Genomic DNA, 14,389 nt, shown 5'->3' with positions numbered 1-14,389 from the left:
TCTCATTTTTAAAGAATTCAAGAGAAACTGCAGCTGATTAAAGAGATTCTGTTGGTGCGAGCTAACTATTCTATAAGATGGAGACGGTCGGTCATGGCTTTTGGACGCGTCACGTTGTAGTTAAGTCGACAGCGTGCTCCTCCTTAAGGTTTTTCTAAGCACTGACAGATTTTCCTAACTGGGCAAATTAACTGCCTTTGATACTTCGCTCATCTCCTCCTAAAGCCAATCAGAACGTGTTTACCATCACAGCCAGAGAAGGGGAGAACTTTTAAGAGTGTTGTGTTTTTTTTTTTTAATCTGGCCTCTGATGTGACGTGGCCCAATCTGCGGCAAGAAGAGGGGGCATCCTTGACGAGCTCGTCGTGCTTTTAATGAAGCGCCGAGCAATTATCAAAGCTGCCTCCTATTGATCTGTGCGCTCGTGCCAGGTCGACCAGCCAGAATCTGGCTTTTTAAGACACTGTTCGAGCTCCGGGTTCATTATGGGGACCAGGCACCATGAAAATGCACGTCAGGACGACGGCCTGCGCGCGTTTGCTGCTCCTGGGCAGCAGCGAGGACAGGCCTGAATGTTTGATATCACAAATTTAGCAAAATAAGGCAGTCGCCATCCATTCACAGAAAACAGTGGATCTGTGGTTTGACATGTGCCACGTGCCACTGCTAAGTGGTCCTGACTCAAATCAACTGCGTCTAAATTCAAGGACTGGATCCTACCTGAAGGTGATGTTCCACCTGATGTTCCTCCACTGGCATCACGGTCACATGGTTGTCATTTGTCCTGCTCAGGTGTCATCTAGTAAGAGCCTGTGAGGAGAGAGAGAGAGAGAGAGAGAGAGAGAGAGAGAGAGAGGGGATGAAGACCAGCACAAGAAGGTTGGTCAGGTTGCAGCAGGCGTCAGGCTTTGTGCTGCCCATGTACAGTTGGCGACTCAAGAGAGCAACATACAATACGTTCAGTTATATTTCAGTTATACTAATGTAGGGTTAGCACTTAGCTTCGGGTCCAGATGTGACTTTGGGAACTGATGGAGTTTGTAAAGATCTCCATCAATCCAGTGATGGAAATATGTGTGTTTGTGTCAGTGAGGGTGAGAAGTGTGTGTGTGCGCGTGTGTCTGGTCTGTACAGTATGAGCAGAGTTTCGGACTCTGTGTGTGTGAATTTTCACTCTCTCTCTCACACACACTTTTCCCTTTGGAAATGTTTAAATCTGTGGATGTTCTGAGGATGAAAAAAAAACCCCAAAAAACCAAAACAAAACGCCAAAACGTGGGAAAAAAAAGTGTAATCTATCCAGGACACAAGAGCTGTTCCCTCAGTGTGTGTGGACCTCTCCTTCACCGCCTGACCGGGGCAATAAAACTCTGACTCAGTCTCGTGAAATATGCCGCCACGTCGCTGTGGTCCGCCGCTTCGCTTCCAAACACATCAGTCCGTATTGTTACGGGGCTCTGTTTACCTTCGGGCCTCGACGCTCTTCATTTTTGCATCGCCACCTGTCACTGAGCTCTCATTTATAACACGCGCGGGTTCCTTGCCCTTCCAAACAATGCCAGAACTGTGAAACTTTCTGTTATATTTATACCAAAAAGAAATATAAATATTTGAACTAGCGTTTAATGGGGGGGGGGGGGGGGGGGGGGGTTGTACATTCCATCATATCGTACACAACCTCAATTGTTACCTTGGATGAATCGCGGCCTTGTATTTACTTTGGGGTCTGCGTGAGTGATCTCCGCATCGATGCTGTTTGCCATATTAGTGAGCTAAGACCTGAGGCTCTCCAGCTGAACTATTGCGTCTGTGTACACAATTTAGATGAAAATCCTGTTTATATTGCAAAAGAGGTGTATTTTGTAAGCCCTTTCCCCCCATCCTGTTGTATATTTAATTGTGAAATATTTCCTGCTGCCCCGTTGTGGCCCGGCCGGTATGTCCTGATGGCCTAATGTAGGCCAAAATGCACCTTCAGCTGTGGATTTATTGCTCACAACATTTGGTAACACTTTCCGACAGGGCCTACTTTAGGAAGGGTCATGAATGCTTAATCATTTACAATTAAAGCTTTAGGAATCAAACTGTGGGCCTCTCTCCATTTCTGTTTTTTTTTTTTCCCTTTTATTATTTCTAATGCTTTGATCCAATTTAGTGTATCTGCTTTCAGTTGCTGCTGACTCTGTCGGTGATACCTTCACTGGCCTTGGGTTCATTTCCCTAAACCTGATTCCTGTGAGTTTCACAATGTGAAGTAAACTGACTCTGACTTTAGGAAAATTTCGTTCTTTACTTTATCAGGATGAGAAATGGACCTCACATGGACTTGTTGACCTCTGAGCCCTTGTTGCAATGAAGCAGCAGGACTACAACAGAGAAAGACTCGTATGCCTCCTGATTTATAATGACCACAATTTAGTTTTGCACTCAAAAAAAGCTGATGGGATCATTAATAAAGGGCTTTTCCACAACAATAATACACCTGGAGTTGTAAATATGAATCAGCTGTAGGATGTACACCAGCTATTTATAAACTGCTGATCATTTAGCTTTTTCCTGATATGTACAGGATCATACAAATCACAACTTCATAACTCCGTTCAGTAAGTAATATGTTGATATGATTCTTGACTTTGCTCAGTAGGAACTGGTTGTGATGCTGATTGGCGGGATAATTCCATGTAACGCTGACCGTACGACGCTGGCTTTCTACTGTAACCGACTCTGGACTTAGTGATCTTTGAAAAGGAGGCAATTTCAGATTATCGCGGCCTGATCTGTGTGGCTGTGAGTGGACGTCAGGGACGCGCGCGGTTTAGGAATGCGGAGACGCCTCGTGTTGTCGTTAATCTCCCCGAGTGGCTCGCGTCTCGATGGCATCCGTATGCAACTTTAATTTGGGCACTTCAAACTGCAGGGGGATAAAGATAGCTTTTGAAGATTGCTTTTCATGTTCACTGCGTTCATCTGAGCGTCTAAGAGCAGCAGAGAAGATCTGGACCGTTTTCTCTTTTGTGGCACAGTTTGGCTTTTTAAATGAAGAAGAGAGAGAAAAAAAAAGTAGTCGCTCGGCTCGGAGACAACTTGAAGCGTCTGAAAACGGCGGCTTTAGAGGCAATTTCCTGCTATTGTTTCACGCTAACGAGATAAACGCTTTCTGTCAATCAGAGCTTCTTCCAGAGGTGTCAGATTTCAACATCGTGCTAAATTACATGTGGTAACAGTCGGTGGTTGATGGAAATAGTAATTTTGTGGAGAGAACTTCATTGAGCTGCCAGCTGTTTTGGCCATTTTTACATTCGAGTACTTTCTGAACCCAGCAATAAAGTGTCCGGCTTTTTTCAAAACTGCAGTTTCCCCCCTTCGTTCACATAAATATGCCTCTAACAAACAACCTCAACGTCCGTGTTATACGATCCCTGTTGTTAACAGTTCTCTTTTAACTTCCGTCCAAATCAACTGGCGCTGCTCACAGAGGGCCAGTGCTAAAAGGATATGGAGCCTTCAGATGGCACCTAAGTGGTGTATCGCATAACCAGCGTGCCTTTTTATGGATTAACAGTTTATTCCTTTTGCTGGAGCCACACCAAAGCGCCCTGGCCCTCTGTAAAATATACTGCTTTCGGTGAATTATGAGTGTGGCCTTCATCCAAGTGCCTGTGGCCTTCCTGTTTATTTGTACGGCGGCGCAGGTCGGCAGCGAGGTGGGGTCCGACGGATCCAGCTGAGCATGTGTAAACACTCATCCTGGGAGCCGCGGTGAAAGTGGCTATTTTCCTCCAGCGAGGGGATTTTTTTACTGCCCATTGTTTTTAACACTGAATCGACCTCTTAAAAACATTGGACACTCTCTCATGGCTCTCCTGTGGCCCAAAGAGTGCTTTGTATATGCCTATTGACAAAATATTTCTGTGTTATGGCATGTGTATACTGCGACTCGTATAAACTGGAAAAGAAACACGAGTGCGCTGGCGGGAACATCTCGCCCATTTCACGCAAGTGCTCCCTGGAAACCTCTCCGGATACCGGCCTAAAAAACACTGACGACCTGTGTTTTCCTTCGCTGCAAATCTCAGACATGCAGACACAGCTCAAGCCTCCAGCTTTTGTCCACAACCTACTGCGCTACTGCTGCACTTGTGTTCCATTTCCCAAGATAACGCTAAGAAAAGACTCAGAGTTGACCCTCTGTGAAGTTTTAAAAGCTCACAGGAAACAGCCCAGATGAACTGTGAAACACTAACACAAGAAGAATGAGTAAGTGGCAATTCAAAGATGGACACACGAAGCCGCAATGAATGACTCAAGTTGCACTAACACAGGTTCCACTGCAAAAATCATCCTGTCACGACATTTCTGTCCATAAAAACATTATTTCCTATAAACTGGTCGAGTTTATCTCAGCTAGTGCATCAGTATTTTGAAAGAATAAGGGAAGCTGCTGCACAATGTGAAGGACATATGAAGGAAGAAACATTTAAAGCAGAATTTATACTCTCTGCATCAGCGTAGCTGCAAAGGTCTATGCAGACCATCTGTGCACAGCCAAAAATATATGGGGACAAAAAAAAGAACCTAATGAGCAAAGTGAACTTCTTTTAAAAACTAGTTCAAATAAGCTCGCTACACCGGCAGCTTTTCTGGCAGGAATTTAACACAACACATCACAAAATGGAAGCAAGACGGAAGCTCCCACTGTATACAGTTGGACACATGGGGGACAAACGCGCTCCATCGTCGCCTTCATGTCAATTTAACCCTCGAGTGTAATCGTGGCGATATTTCTCAGCGTGACTTATGTGTCTGTGAGGTGCAACCGCCGCTGTTGTCTTTGTCAACATGATACGGGTCATCCAAAGGCAAAACGTCAGGGGCGTCCGAGGCTTCGCCGCAGCTCTGACTCAACGAAACTCAAACCGTTTCAGCCTCAAACAGTGGAGACTGGGCGCTCATCTGCTGTGACATAACGGAGACGACGATGATGATGATGATGATGCTGATGACGGTCGTTAGGAATATGGAGTTTGGGGACGAGCTGGAGAAATAAACATCTGTAGGGTGGTGGTTGAACGAGGAGGAGGAGGAGGGAGGAACGGGCGGCTGTTTGAGCGTTGCCACTATGTGAAAGCTTCTCCGGGCTGCCCGTGCACTCTGACACCGGCAGCCGCGTCCTGGAGGCCTCGACCGTTTGCTGCTGCTGAAGGGGTCTGGGAGCGGGATCCAAGCCAGGGTCAGGGGGTTAGATACATGTCCTAAAAGCAAACTGTAACCTACTTTCACCCACTGCACACACACTCACAGCACAGTGAGCCAGTCAGACATCCTGACAATGCACTCTGTTCTGTCTGCTTTGCAAAGGCAACAAGAGACAAGAGGTAGTTCACCAAACTTTGGGGCATCTACTAAAGTGCCTCAGAGTTCCCAGAGTGCCACTGGTTTCAGTGTGGGAGGCTCCAATCCCTCAGCCCTGCAGTGTTCGTGTCATCTACACAACTGCTGCCAAAGTATACATTTCACATACACGATGAGACTGTGCTATACCGTTAAGTTGGACGCAGGCTTCGAAAAGTGACGCCCACTGTCCCAAAACAACCACGGGAAAAAAATCCAAACTATTTCCGATACTTTTCCAATAAGTGCTCTGGCCATTTAGTTTTACACCACCCTCTTGGACTGAGAGTTACTGAGTGCTTAACAACAAAAAAAACAGAGGCCGACTTTTATGCTCCAGGATGGGTCAAGCTCCATGAAAACTGGATCCGACACATCCCATCATGCTATTCAATTGCTCTTTTTCCCCCTTTTTTTATGCCAGGATCAGATCACACCTCCTGGATCAAAACTTTTCATCGCATGTAAACCACGCTGCAATTACGATTCCTCCATAAGCACATTTGGGAAAGCACATTAGTGCTACATAAAATCATTTTGTAGGAGACAAGGTTGCTCTGATTCTATTCTGCTTGCCGCCCGGCTGTGGGCCCGCAGGCTGCCGACCCTCCCGCTAACCTCGGCGCAGCATCGTGTCGATGCAAACTCACCGACGTGAACACACAGGCAGGAGACACGGCTGGCCTGTAGCACCAACAACAAGATCGGCTCCACTCAGGATCATCCTGGCTCGTCTTCTCTCAACGATTCGCTGCTAGTTTGAAGTTTGACTCTGAGGCGCGTTAGAGATCTTATAGGGTTTGAAGTCGAGAGCCGCGGCACCGACGGGTACCCGCTTCTCCTTTCACCTCGAAGCGTTCCTACACACCCCCCCCCCCCCCCCCCCCCCCCCCCCCCCCCCCCCCGAAACAAAGCAACACAATCGTCAAGTATCTGCCAGATCAAGCAAAAGGAAGGAGGAACGCAGAACAGCTCCAGCAGGCAAAAAAATGGTTTCTTCTCATGCTTGGTGAGGATCAGTGGGGCGTCAGTGATCACATTAAGGATGATGCTGTTAGAAATCTCCCTCGGACCCGATCATAGCCTTCACACCGGTGAAGACATGCCAGTGCAGATAAAAAACAAGAAAACAGCACTCATCTTTTCCTACATACATCAGAAACTGAGAAAGTCTTTGCAGCAAATGGTCCGACAGAGAGAAAGACATATGACCACACTGTGCACTGTATCACGAAACCTTCAGACTTTCATTTAGAAAAATCGAAATTAAACTCATCTGCAAATGAGGAGTTTTTACTGGAAGACATTCTGCTGTCGCTGTCACATTTTCCTCAACACTGACTGTACAATGATTTAACCCTGTTTTACTGCACATGCTCCTGTTACAATCGGAAAAAGCTAATTCTTGACTTTGCTTAATTGTTTTGAAAACAAAATCTTGACTCAAATTCCTCTTTCCATGCAATTTCCAGAGCTTTTTCTGTATTTGCTGAGAAAGAAAAAGATAGTAAGTGGATCTGTGCTGAAGATTTTTGGATAGAACTTTGTGTTTTGGGTACTTATTTGAAATGCCAAGGAGCGTTCTGATCTCGGAGCGATCTGATCAGGTCTCGCGTTGCGTCGTGTCCAATATTAAATCCAGATCCACATGCTTTTATTGTCATTTGTAAACAAAGTGGCTTCAGCTCAATCCAAAACTGGCCACATTTGCATCCTGTCGAGACCCACGCAGCTGCACGATGTGGATTAGTTTTCTATAGACACACGGCAAAACAAGCCACAGTTTTAAAGTTGGAGGTTGTTTTATTCATGTAGCTTCGAGAAGCAGGCAGAGGAGTCTGCTGGAAGCTCTCTGGCATGGCGGGAAGTCAAGCGAGGAGAGATAAGGGCTGTATAGAGCAGCAGGAGAACGTCGGTTGGGGGAGAAATGGTTGAACAGTAACCACGGGACGCACCGCCGGAGACAAATATTTCATCAGAAAAGTTCCCTGACGCGGGCTGGAGGAAGCTCGGACGCTCGGTGTGCTCGCGAACGCACCCCGCCCTCGGTTTGTCTTTGCCTCGCCTTGACTCCACGAGCTGGTAAATATGTGTTTTCCTCCACAGTGATTAGAGATGGCTTTCACCGCCTGGAATAAATCATTGTCGCTTGTGAAAAGCAAATACATATCTGTTGCTCAGCTTATTGACAATGTAGAGAGACTGGAGAATAAATACAGAGAAACAGGGAGGAAATGAAGGCAGCTGCCCGATCGTGACGTCTGCTTAAGACCTCATTGCTTCAGAGTGCTACTTTACTGTTGCCGTATTTTGACTGAAATCTTAATGCAATGAGGATTAAAGGGATTACAACATAATCTTGAATAATCCAAAGTGCCACGGACGGAGGAGCGCTTGTAATAACGGCGTAAAACCCGTCCGGAGGTCTGACAACATTGTCAGTCACGGCGAGGATTAAATATTTGCGGGAAAAACTTTCGACTAATGCCCGCAAACCGTCGCGGGGGGAAAAAAGCACGGGGGCCAGAAGGCAATTTAGTCATTTAAGAGACATATAGCACCTCGGTAAGTGCTGGCCAGCTCGCTGCCAGGACAAAGCCCAGGCAGACGAGGGGGAGAGACGGGCTTTTTAAGCAGATTTACTCCTCCAATTTTTGTTTTTGATCAATGCTCAGGCAGGTTCATTACACATGTAAAGCACGGGGGAGGTTTGAGGAATGAAAATGTTCTCACAACCGAGAATCAATTCTTATTAGGTTTACCGAAATGCCATCAACATGTCCATTAGCTTTTCCATTAATTTATATTTTTTCCTCAGGAGCAGGCCTTCCTTGTATATTTTAAGGATTATGTAAAGCATCACCAGAAATTATCTTTTGAGCTAAATAACCCACATTCATCGATGTGAACCTGCCTTTAATTACAACCCTTCACTCAATAACAGTAACGTTCAAATCTGTGTGGGAGGCACATTAGTGGGATTTGATGCAGACCTTGCCTGGATCCTCCCTGAAATTCATGCTGCTTGATTGAAGTCTTATTGACGCTTAACTCCTCTCCAACAAACCAAACCCTTAATTTAACTGAATGAATATAAATTGAGTGCAAGAAAAGCTTTTAGAAACAGAATCTACATTAAGCGCAGAGGAGTTTGTCTCCGTGAAGAAGAAGAAGCAGAGACTCTGACGACGAAAACCGTGACAGTACAAAGAGACTGGACAGCAAAAAGACTGCGCGTGACTCACAAAGCATACACCGTATATATGATAAACCTGCTTCATACTGAACATTCAATCACTGTGCGCATTCAGGCAGCGACAAGCTATGGCTGCTGCTGTCAAACAGGAGGAGGAGAGAGGGTTTGTAAACTTCAGACTTCTGTGCCTTTCAATACATCAGTCATTTTGTGTTCGCGCGGCAGCGTGGATGAAACCGAAGGAAAGTAATAGAAAAAGCACTCAGATTCATTTTTTAGAGGTGTGAATCTAGATTCTACCTCTTTTGTGACCTTTTCTATGAACTATTAGGCCACATTTGACTGATACTGAGCAACAGTATCATCCTGCAGAGCTTTTATTTGCACACAATGACGAACCAAACCAGACTACTTTACTGTTTACTTCAAAGCAAATGGGATTGATCGGTCCTCTTCACCTGAGCTGAATCACACAGATCTCCACACATCTCGTCTCCTGATCCATTTACTTATAAGATAAGACAACGTGCCAGTACAGATAACGGTTACCAGCGGCCTTTGCTGTGGGATTTAGTGCCTTTATTTTACTCTCAGAGAGTCACTGTTGAGAAAACCGTCATTTCTGTTGAAATCAGCTCACTTTATTTAGGCCATGCTGCTACAGTACGATGTGGGAAAGCCTGTGAGTAGAGCTGCCTCTTGTTCATGTACTATTTAAGACAAACATCAAGTAATTCCAATCAAAATGTCAACTAAAAAAAAAGAAAAACCGGGGCTTGCTATAGTCTATATTTGAATGCTATCACTGTGAAAGTTTGGTTTAATAAAACACTACATCTGCTGCTCATTAATTCTGTGTTCTTCTACGAGGTCCCGGCAAAGGATCACTGGAAATTTCAAAACGGCCTCTGAAACATCAACTTGTAATAACTTTAAAAAGAAAGAAAGAAAGAAAGAAAGAAAAAACCTAGTTTCCTTTGCACGGAGTTTTCCGATTTAAATAAATAAATAAACAAATAAACAATAAAATCTCCTTGTTGAGTTTATGAGGAAGACGGTCCATAAACACAAGGTCACGGTGAAGGTCAGCAGATGGCGGCCGGTTCTCCACAAAGTCACAGAGGTGAAGTTTTCAAAGTTGAAATATTTCACTTGTAAAATTCAGAGCGGCTGTCAATCGACCACAAGTTTGGCCTTTCTAGTGTTAAATCTTCCTCTCTGTCAATGAGGACGTACTCTCTGACTCAACCTACCGCTGCCCGGCTGCCCTTAGGCAAGGCACTTGACCCCGAGTCTGCTGTGTGTCCAGCAGCAGAGGACTGGCCGGCTTCCAGTTTGAATAAACTGCGTGAGATGAAAATACTGATGTGCTTTGCCTGCCCTCACATGATTTGATGCTTTTAAAACTCAAGACCCACTTCACATCTGAGACAAGTTGAGATAAAATGCCCTTTTTTTTTTTAAACTTTGGGATAATTTATGTATTAGTCCTATTTAACACTTACTTGGGAGACAATACCTGCTCTATACTTATAAGAGAAACGGTGTGGTTTTTAACTTCAGGAGCTACATATTTCCAAAGACTGAAAATTCATCCTTGCCTTAGCCAGGAAACAAAGCTCAGAGGTATCCACAAACATCCACCTGTGGATAAACATAAGACCACGAACTCTTAGAAAACTCAGAAACAGAAACTTCAAGGCAACTAACAAGTCCTACTTGAACCAAAACAGCAAAAGAGGTAAATCCAGCAAAACACGAGCAACCGAACACAGGGGAGCGTACGCAGGAGCAGCTGCAGGAACAAACACAAGGAACGTACCACTACACAGAGCCAAAGAAATCAAGAGTCCACGCAAAAGAGTCACTACAGTGGCTGATCATAACAATAACAGAGCTCGATTGGACTTAAAGTGGAACTATCTGAGGATCTGATGATACCACCCTGTACCTTTCCATCCCTGTGTGTATTCATCACTTGTGTACATGAGCTGAGATGTCTTATATCCTTACATTTTATAGACTATTCAATTCAATTAGTTTGAGCCTTACAATGAGGTTTACAATGAGGTTTTCTTAATTATCTACTGCAAACACAGATAAGTGACTACAGGTTGTAAAACAGCAGATCCTGAACGCCTCCTCAATGTGCTGCTGCAGCACCTTGCTATTTTTTCAGATCCAAAGTGTGCATTTTACTGTTCACAGATTTGAACACTGTTGATATTTTATAGATTTTTTTGCAGTGCTCTTCCACACAGCACCACAGCATTTGTTTTTTCAGTGGTTTTTTGGTGATTACAACTTCACTGCATCCATCTACTGTCTGTGCTTCACACAAACTTTCCTATCAGCTGCTAAAATATGACTTTCACATCAGAGACTTTAGTCACACTTTACATTGGATGATACTGCAAAATACCATTCATTACAAAGAGGTGTAACCGCCAACTCAAAATAAGGAGCTTCCCTATTTTACATGCTGCTTCTCATGTGTCTGCACTGAAATCAACCCTGAGCCCATCTCCGCTCTAATCTCACCCACAGTGCTGCCACCCAGTGCAGACTGCCGTCAACAGCAGCCGCCTCTCAGCAGCCAGCCACTTCCTGTCACAGAAACAGATAAAATCCTGGACATGTGTTTTAGTTAGCAACAAGAAGAGTGGTTTATAAGCAGGCACTTTACACCAACTCCTCATTTCTCTGAGAAAAGGAGGGGAAAAAAGCTGCCAGGCGCTACAGACAGTTTATTTTTTCTGCCTATAAGCCATAATGAGGTTGTGCCCTGGGGAATCAGTCGAGCGGAATGTTATTAATGCCTCAAAAAAAAAGGGAGGAAAAAATCCTCGGCACCTTCTGCGGCCGTGGCATAAAGGCAGGAAAAGACTGTCAAACAATTAAAGTGAAGAGAATTCCCTGAGATGGAGAGAGAGAGAGAGAGAGAGAGAGAGAGAGAGAGACAGAGAGAGAGAGAGACAGAGAAAGAAAAAGGAGGGGGAAAAAAATGAAAAACAAGTGGACTGGCCTGGAAACGTGTGGAGAAAAGAGTTTCCTTCAGGATGTGGAGGAGAAACGATGAGCTCAGCTGTAGTTTAATCAGCGGTGTGAAAGCTATCTAAAGACCTGGATGTTTTTCCATGTGAGCTGAGTTTAGATCAAACAGTGCCAGGGGTCATTACAGTACATTTAACTGTCTCTAATCAGTGGGATTTCAAAACAGACGCATGACAACACATTTCCTACCGGGACTGATGTTTTCACTGATGTTAACTGAAACCTTAAACTAACCGTTTTGTCTGATGAAGGGAAGCTTTTGCCAACAACAGGTGAAAATGTAAATAAGAAAGTTCAGCCGTTTCAACTTCTCTGCATCCTTCTGCACACTGCCACTTCCTCAGACAGTAAATTCTCTGATTGACACGACATAGGATGATGCTTGCTTCTGAATTTACTCACTGCGGGAGCTATAGTGCCAGATAAGTCATGTTTTGTCTGTCACCCTGGAACCAGTCACACCCTGATTCTCTTAAAGAGACACATCTATTGACCTACAATAGAGACAAAGGATTCCTCGGGACTTCATATCCTTCTACACAAACTGTGCATGTGGAAAGACCTGTCATGGACCTCCAGCTGACCTTCTCTGTCTTCTTCCTACTCCGGGGTCATCCCTGGTCGCACATTCTCACATTCCGATCCCTCTCCTCCCACCCGGCTTGTGGATGACCATCGTGCATTCACCGTCCGGAGGCTCCTGGATATGCATCACCCTAGCAGAAGCCTTCAGTATCTGGCAGACTGGGAGGTTTATGGCCCAGAGGAGCAGTCCTGGGTCCCTCGCTACTTCACCCTGGACGCTCAGAGCAACCCCCTGTCCTGCTCCAACTAAGAGAAACAATTCACTCATATCCTGGCCATACTTAAAGACTGTATAATTTTACTCTTCTGATTATTGGAGACTTTGTATCTGTGCATTTTAGCTAAAAGGTCAGACAGGAAGTCTTTTACTCGTGGTCACGTTGGCAGGGATGGACACCCAGGACACATTTAACTTTTCCTTCAGTGAAACAGCGGCAGATGAAATCCAATTTTCTCTCTTCAGTCCCTCTAGGCCGTGTTACTGCCGCAGAGCTACAATACAGAGGTGTGTGACACATTTTCATCTTCATTCAACGTAACCTCGATGACTCTGATTTAATTTGCTTAGTTACATCCTCCCAGCCCGGCCTCCATTGTTCCTCCTGATGTGTCAGGGCGACATCCTCGACGGAAGACGCTGTCACCGTCAAAGCTCGGTGCCCCGGTGGGTCGAGACCCCGCGAGCGCCGCACCTCATTGTCTCTCCTCACCTTTGTGTCTTTGTGTCTTTATGAACTGTCACATTGGCTGGTCGTTCAGACGTGACCCGCGTCGCCTTGTTGAGGGAAACGCGGCTCCCGCAGGAAGTCGAGAGAGAGAATAAAAAAAAAAAGGCAGGGGAAGCATAGCAAACAAGGAGGGGTGAGCGCCTGTGAACTGAACTGCAGCTGGTGGCTTTAAAAAGAAAAAACGTCATGAGATCCAGAGTCTCTCACACACATTTCGTGTTGAATTGCCAAAAACCAAAAACACACATTTAGCTCCTGTGGATCCAAAACCCAAATTTCGACATCCACTAGACCACTGACTATTCTTGGCCACATACACACACAGATATTTTCATATTTACCTCTTAAAATATTAGTTTTTGGTAAGTTTTTCTTTAGTTGGTCACATGCCGAAGTCGAAATGTGGTATTCAGGGCCAAATGTACTTGAAAGCAACACAGATGTGGACGAGGTGGATACACAGATGTGTTCACACAGTTGTTAATGTGTACAGTCAGTCTAACTGGACCCTAACGGGCAGATAGCAAAACGTACATCAGGTGTAACCTCACATTTCACAAGAAATGCATAATAATTATTTACCATAAAATTCAATCCCTTCCTATCACGAGCCTGTTTCTAGATTTAGCTTTTCAAATTTCTCCGTGACTTCTGGCACACAGAACGTTAATGTCCAGACTTGAGATGTTCTACCAGAGACCTAAACAAAGACTCTTCATCTCCGTATAAAACTGCTGGTAAAATGTGATTATAAAAGCTGCATTCCTCTCCATCCAAAACTGAAAACTTAACTTGACAACTACAGCACAAACTAGGCCAAACACAACAGTCACTTTAGCTTTTCACTGAAGTCAATTTTGTCCTGAGCGTTCTTGTTTTCAGGATCCGTACTGGGGCCTCGCTCGTCACACCCATCAACTCTGATATGCTGACAATCCCCTCATTAATTTGAACGGTGCAGCCGGGTTTGCAACACGAGAACCCTTCAGCCATTTCCCTAATGGTCTGCGAGCCGGCCGACCCGGGCGCAGCCGAGCGCTTGCCTCCGCGGTGGAGCCGGGGTGGCTTTGGAGGTCCTTTCAGTGCGAGCTGAGCAGCCATGATGGCTAACCACCACACCAGAGGCCCCTTTGTTTTCCTCTTTTCTCACCCCAACACTTTACAAACAGCTAAGCCTGTCACAGTCCGACATCAAGGTTCAGTGGCCTGTCAACATTTACCAGCAGATAAAGACAAAGAGGGGAGAATTCTCAGCCCTGGAGAGCACATCGCTCCGTCTGCAGAGTGTGTGTGTTCGAGAGAGAAAGTGTGTGTGAGAAGATCCAGAGCGGGTACTTATGTGTCTTTTCTCAGTGACAGCAACCAAACAGAAAACACTCATGCGGGGAAGAACACAGCGCGAGTACATTAGAGCCCCCCCGTCGCCTCCCTCCTC

The 14,389-nt window shown here is 45.2% G+C and overlaps 1 long non-coding RNA gene across 2 annotated transcripts in view; it reads right to left on the bottom strand.

Moving 5' to 3' along the window:
• LOC121178219 overlaps window positions 1–14,389 on the bottom strand; it is a 38,325-nt gene that overhangs the window by 7,929 nt on the left and 16,007 nt on the right. For both annotated transcript variants that reach the window (XR_005893510.1, XR_005893508.1), the window contains exon 4: window positions 721–810. This is a non-coding gene — a long non-coding RNA (uncharacterized LOC121178219). The remainder of the gene's footprint in view (window positions 1–720; window positions 811–14,389) is intronic.

The sequence above is a fragment of the Toxotes jaculatrix genome, chromosome 24 (assembly GCF_017976425.1).
Source record: "Toxotes jaculatrix isolate fToxJac2 chromosome 24, fToxJac2.pri, whole genome shotgun sequence".
NCBI classification, from domain to species: domain Eukaryota; kingdom Metazoa; phylum Chordata; class Actinopteri; family Toxotidae; genus Toxotes; species Toxotes jaculatrix.
The sequence above is the reverse complement of the archived record's forward strand: the minus strand, read 5'-3'. Positions and strand labels throughout refer to the sequence as shown.